General features: G+C 46.9%; 3 non-coding genes across 3 annotated transcripts; all 3 read left to right on the top strand.

The window, feature by feature from the left end:
• Nucleotides 1-724: 724 nt before the first annotated feature.
• Nucleotides 725-915, top strand: LOC130312709 (U2 spliceosomal RNA). Its single transcript, XR_008860802.1, has one exon. It is a non-coding gene; the product is annotated as a U2 spliceosomal RNA (small nuclear RNA).
• Nucleotides 916-3,008: 2,093 nt separating this feature from the next.
• LOC130312708 (U2 spliceosomal RNA) lies at nt 3,009-3,199 on the top strand. Its single transcript, XR_008860801.1, has one exon. It is a non-coding gene; the product is annotated as a U2 spliceosomal RNA (small nuclear RNA).
• Nucleotides 3,200-5,285: 2,086 nt separating this feature from the next.
• Nucleotides 5,286-5,476, top strand: LOC130312707 (U2 spliceosomal RNA). The gene has a single exon (XR_008860800.1). It is a non-coding gene; the product is annotated as a U2 spliceosomal RNA (small nuclear RNA).
• The last annotated feature ends 524 nt before the right edge of the window (nt 5,477-6,000 follow it).

Genomic DNA, 6,000 nt, shown 5'->3' with positions numbered 1-6,000 from the left:
TTATGTGACTATGGAGCTGTTTGGTGATGTCGTCTATTACGGCCTTCATAGAAGCAACAGGAGATTGTTGCATCCATCTTGAACCCTCAGAACTACAGTGCTATGATGTCACTCACTTCCACAGGCCTTGCAGAGTGGTAAACAACAACAACCCAGCTTTGTTGTGTATGTAACCAAAGGGATTTGTGATGTCACCTAGAACCTTCACAGCAGCGACAGCTTTATGAGGAGCATCAGCACTGCTCTGCCTGAGCAGAACCATCACCGCCATAGGTTGTCAAATAACCCGGATTTAACCCACACAGGTAAGTCCAATGGGGTGCAGGCATGTCCTCTATGCTTACAGCTTCCCGTGGGTGTTGGTTTGATACCGTTTGGGGACAGCCAAGGAGGCATCTGCAGGCAACAAAGGTAGGTGTGTGCTTGTGTGTGTGTTTCCTATGCAGATCCTAAGCCCAGTGTCACATGCAAGTAGGAGGAGTAAGAAGGGTTCCTGGCAAATCCGGGTTATGGATTGCATTTAAAAAGGCCCCGTGGGAGTGCAATGGGCCCCTGTCTTGCTGCTTAGCAATAATGGTATGGGTTTAGGTTCTGCTGTGTGTACTGGTGGTTGACTGCCCCCCAGCCCAGAGTGTGCATGGAAAATTGTCTGGCAGCCTCCCTGACAGCAAGCAGTGATAGTGCCCATGAAGGGGACCTTGTTGGGCCCGCCCCTTTCACGGTTATCGCTTCTCGGCCTTTTGGCTAAGATCAAGTGTAGTATCTGTTCTTATCAGTTTAATATCTGATACGTCCCCTATCTGGGGACCATATATTAAATGGATTTTTGAGAACGGGGGCCGATTTCGAAGCTTGCTTCCGTCGCCCTATGCATTGACCCGATATGGCAGTATCTTCGGGTACAGTGCACCACCCCCTTACAGGGTTAAAAAGAAAGATTCCTACTTTCATTGCTACCTGCTTGCTGGCTAGCCAGCTAGCCAGCCCTGTGGGCCTTGCTGCTGCTGCAGCCAAAAAACAAAAGGTGGTGCTGCTGCTGCTTCTGCTGCTTCTGCTTCTGCTTGCGTCTGGCCCCTGTTGGAGCGTCCAGGCACAGGACTTCTGCTGCTGCTGACTAAATGGCCTCCTTAATTGGATCATTTGAGTAGCCAGCACACCTGTGCAGGTAGGGCATGACATGATAGGCAGCTGCCTTGATAGCGGGTGGGTGCTGAATGTTCCTAATTGACAAAATAAGATTAATGCTTATGAAGAAATATAAAATCTCATCCCTTCCCTAATATCGCGCCACACCCCTACCCCTTAATTCCCTGGTTGAACTTGATGGACATATGTCTTTTTTCGACCGTACTAACTATGTAACTATGTAACATAACATGGGGGGGGGGGGGGGGTCTCCTGGCTGTTCACACAGGTGTGTCATTGCTGTACATTGACCATGCATTGCTTCTGTGGTATTGCAAAGGCAAAGACAAATGCTTCCAGCCATCCATTGCACTAATGGATTGGTCATCAGCTGGCTGTCTATGTCCCGCATCAATATAGACCAAAGTACAGAGGGTTAGGCTATGCTATTGTGCACCTACCTGATGCATCAGAAGGTGCGAGGCCCTTGCTAAATTCTGTGCACAGACTTTGAGATCTATGCTTTAGACTGTATCTAAACCTGCTCCAACATGGACTGACATTCTGGCCTACTTTCAGCCGATGCGACTTGTCTGTCGCTGAACAGTCGCTTTTTATGTATTCAGCACCTATGTATAATGTTGTAAAAATGCTCTAGAAGCTAAAGTCGCAGAAATGTCACACATATTTGGCCTGCAACTTTCTGTGCGACAAATTCAGACAGGAAAAATCAGTATAAATCCTTAGAAAATTATCCCCCAGTGTCTCCATCTGCTGGCGGTATTGAATAAGCATTGCTGCACTGATGGGGTATGCATTAGACGAAAAAAAAGCAAGAAAAAGAAGAATAATACGCCCAGAAAAGAGGCGAAAAGGAGAAAAACGTAAAAAAAACGTGAAAAAAAAGTAAGAGGAAGAGAAGGGAAAAAAAGGTGGAAATGGGTTTAAAAGTGATTTCGGCGGAGAAATATATATATATAATATATATATATATATATATATATATATATGCGCACACACACACATAGATATAAACGTATTCTCCGTTGAGATATTGCAGCCGCTGCTGTGTCCAGGCCCAGGAGCCTTAGCACTGTGCTGTGATGTCACTCAATACCACTGACATCACTAGGTGTAAACAACATCTCTCCTTTGCTGTGTATGTGACTATGGAGCTGTTTGGTGATGTCGTCTATTACGGCCTTCATAGAAGCAACAGGAGATTGTTGCATCCATCTTGAACCCTCAGAACTACAGTGCTATGATGTCACTCACTTCCACAGGCCTTGCAGAGTGTAAACAACAACAACCCAGCTTTGTTGTGTATGTAACCATAGGGATTTGTGATGTCACCTAGAACCTTCACAGCAGCGACAGCTTTATGAGGAGCATCAGCACTGCTCTGCCTGAGCAGAACCATCACCGCCATAGGTTGTCAAATAACCCGGATTTAACCCACACAGGTAAGTCCAATGGGGTGCAGGCATGTCCTCTATGCTTACAGCTTCCCGTGGGTGTTGGTTTGATACCGTTTGGGGACAGCCAAGGAGGCATCTGCAGGCAACAAAGGTAGGTGTGTGCTTGTGTGTGTGTTTCCTATGCAGATCCTAAGCCCAGTGTCACATGCAAGTAGGAGGAGTAAGAAGGGTTCCTGGCAAAATCCGGGTTATGGATTGCATTTAAAAAGGCCCCGTGGGAGTGCAATGGGCCCCTGTCTTGCTGCTTAGCAATAATGGTATGGGTTTAGGTTCTGCTGTGTGTACTGGTGGTTGACTGCCCCCCAGCCCAGAGTGTGCATGGAAAATTGTCTGGCAGCCTCCCTGACAGCAAGCAGTGATAGTGCCCATGAAGGGGACCTTGTTGGGCCCGCCCCTTTCACGGTTATCGCTTCTCGGCCTTTTGGCTAAGATCAAGTGTAGTATCTGTTCTTATCAGTTTAATATCTGATACGTCCCCTATCTGGGGACCATATATTAAATGGATTTTTGAGAACGGGGGCCGATTTCGAAGCTTGCTTCCGTCGCCCTATGCATTGACCCGATATGGCAGTATCTTCGGGTACAGTGCACCACCCCCTTACAGGGTTAAAAAGAAAGATTCCTACTTTCATTGCTACCTGCTTGCTGGCTAGCCAGCTAGCCAGCCCTGTGGGCCTTGCTGCTGCTGCAGCCAAAAAACAAAAGGTGGTGCTGCTGCTGCTTCTGCTGCTTCTGCTTCTGCTTGTGTCTGGCCCCTGTTGGAGCGTCCAGGCACAGGACTTCTGCTGCTGCTGACTAAATGGCCTCCTTAATTGGATCATTTGAGTAGCCAGCACACCTGTGCAGGTAGGGCATGACATGATAGGCAGCTGCCTTGATAGCGGGTGGGTGCTGAATGTTCCTAATTGACAAAATAAGATTAATGCTTATGAAGAAATATAAAATCTCATCCCTTCCCCAATATCGCGCCACACCCCTACCCCTTAATTCCCTGGTTGAACTTGATGGACATATGTCTTTTTTCGACCGTACTAACTATGTAACTATGTAACATAACATGGGGGGGGGGGGGGGGGGGGTCTCCTGGCTGTTCACACAGGTGTGTCATTGCTGTACATTGACCATGCATTGCTTCTGTGGTATTGCAAAGGCAAAGACAAATGCTTCCAGCCATCCATTGCACTAATGGATTGGTCATCAGCTGGCTGTCTATGTCCCGCATCAATATAGACCAAAGTACAGAGGGTTAGGCTATGCTATTGTGCACCTTACCTGATGCATCAGAAGGTGCGAGGCCCTTGCTAAATTCTGTGCACAGACTTTTGAGATCTATGCTTTAGACTGTATCTAAACCTGCTCCAACATGGACTGACATTCTGGCCTACTTTCAGCCGATGCGACTTGTCTGTCGCTGAACAGTCGCTTTTTATGTATTCAGCACCTATGTATAATGTTGTAAAAATGCTCTAGAAGCTAAAGTCGCAGAAATGTCACACATATTTGGCCTGCAACTTTCTGTGCGACAAATTCAGACAGGAAAAATCAGTATAAATCCTTAGAAAATTATCCCCCAGTGTCTCCATCTGCTGGCGGTATTGAATAAGCATTGCTGCACTGATGGGGTATGCATTAGACGAAAAAAAGAAGAAAAAGAAGAATAATACGCCCAGAAAAGAGGCGAAAAGGAGAAAAACGTAAAAAAACGTGAAAAAAAAGTAAGAGGAAGAGAAGGGAAAAAAAGGTGGAAATGGGTTTAAAAGTGATTTCGGCGGAGAAATATATATATATATATATATATATATATATATATGCGCACACACACACATAGATATAAACGTATTCTCCGTTGAGATATTGCAGCCGCTGCTGTGTCCAGGCCCAGGAGCCTTAGCACTGTGCTGTGATGTCACTCAATACCACTGACATCACTAGGTGTAAACAACATCTCTCCTTTGCTGTGTATGTGACTATGGAGCTGTTTGGTGATGTCGTCTATTACGGCCTTCATAGAAGCAACAGGAGATTGTTGCATCCATCTTGAACCCTCAGAACTACAGTGCTATGATGTCACTCACTTCCACAGGCCTTGCAGAGTGTAAACAACAACAACCCAGCTTTGTTGTGTATGTAACCATAGGGATTTGTGATGTCACCTAGAACCTTCACAGCAGCGACAGCTTTATGAGGAGCATCAGCACTGCTCTGCCTGAGCAGAACCATCACCGCCATAGGTTGTCAAATAACCCGGATTTAACCCACACAGGTAAGTCCAATGGGGTGCAGGCATGTCCTCTATGCTTACAGCTTCCCGTGGGTGTTGGTTTGATACCGTTTGGGGACAGCCAAGGAGGCATCTGCAGGCAACAAAGGTAGGTGTGTGCTTGTGTGTGTGTTTCCTATGCAGATCCTAAGCCCAGTGTCACATGCAAGTAGGAGGAGTAAGAAGGGTTCCTGGCAAATCCGGGTTATGGATTGCATTTAAAAAGGCCCCGTGGGAGTGCAATGGGCCCCTGTCTTGCTGCTTAGCAATAATGGTATGGGTTTAGGTTCTGCTGTTTGTACTGGTGGTTGACTGCCCCCCAGCCCAGAGTGTGCATGGAAAATTGTCTGGCAGCCTCCCTGACAGCAAGCAGTGATAGTGCCCATGAAGGGGACCTTGTTGGGCCCGCCCCTTTCACGGTTATCGCTTCTCGGCCTTTTGGCTAAGATCAAGTGTAGTATCTGTTCTTATCAGTTTAATATCTGATACGTCCCCTATCTGGGGACCATATATTAAATGGATTTTTGAGAACGGGGGCCGATTTCGAAGCTTGCTTCCGTCGCCCTATGCATTGACCCGATATGGCAGTATCTTCGGGTACAGTGCACCACCCCTTACAGGGTTAAAAAGAAAGATTCCTACTTTCATTGCTACCTGCTTGCTGGCTAGCCAGCTAGCCAGCCCTGTGGGCCTTGCTGCTGCTGCAGCCAAAAAACAAAAGGTGGTGCTGCTGCTGCTTCTGCTGCTTCTGCTTCTGCTTGTGTCTGGCCCCTGTTGGAGCGTCCAGGCACAGGACTTCTGCTGCTGCTGACTAAATGGCCTCCTTAATTGGATCATTTGAGTAGCCAGCACACCTGTGCAGGTAGGGCATGACATGATAGGCAGCTGCCTTGATAGCGGGTGGGTGCTGAATGTTCCTAATTGACAAAATAAGATTAATGCTTATGAAGAAATATAAAATCTCATCCCTTCCCCAATATCGCGCCACACCCCTACCCCTTAATTCCCTGGTTGAACTTGATGGACATATGTCTTTTTTTGACCGTACTAACTATGTAACTATGTAACATAACATGGGGGGGTCTCCTGGCTGTTCACACAGGTGTGTCATTGCTGTACATTGACCATGCATTGCTT

The sequence above is a fragment of the Hyla sarda genome, unplaced genomic scaffold (assembly GCF_029499605.1).
Source record: "Hyla sarda isolate aHylSar1 unplaced genomic scaffold, aHylSar1.hap1 scaffold_1721, whole genome shotgun sequence".
Lineage (NCBI taxonomy): Eukaryota > Metazoa > Chordata > Amphibia > Anura > Hylidae > Hyla > Hyla sarda.
The sequence above is the reverse complement of the archived record's forward strand: the minus strand, read 5'-3'. Positions and strand labels throughout refer to the sequence as shown.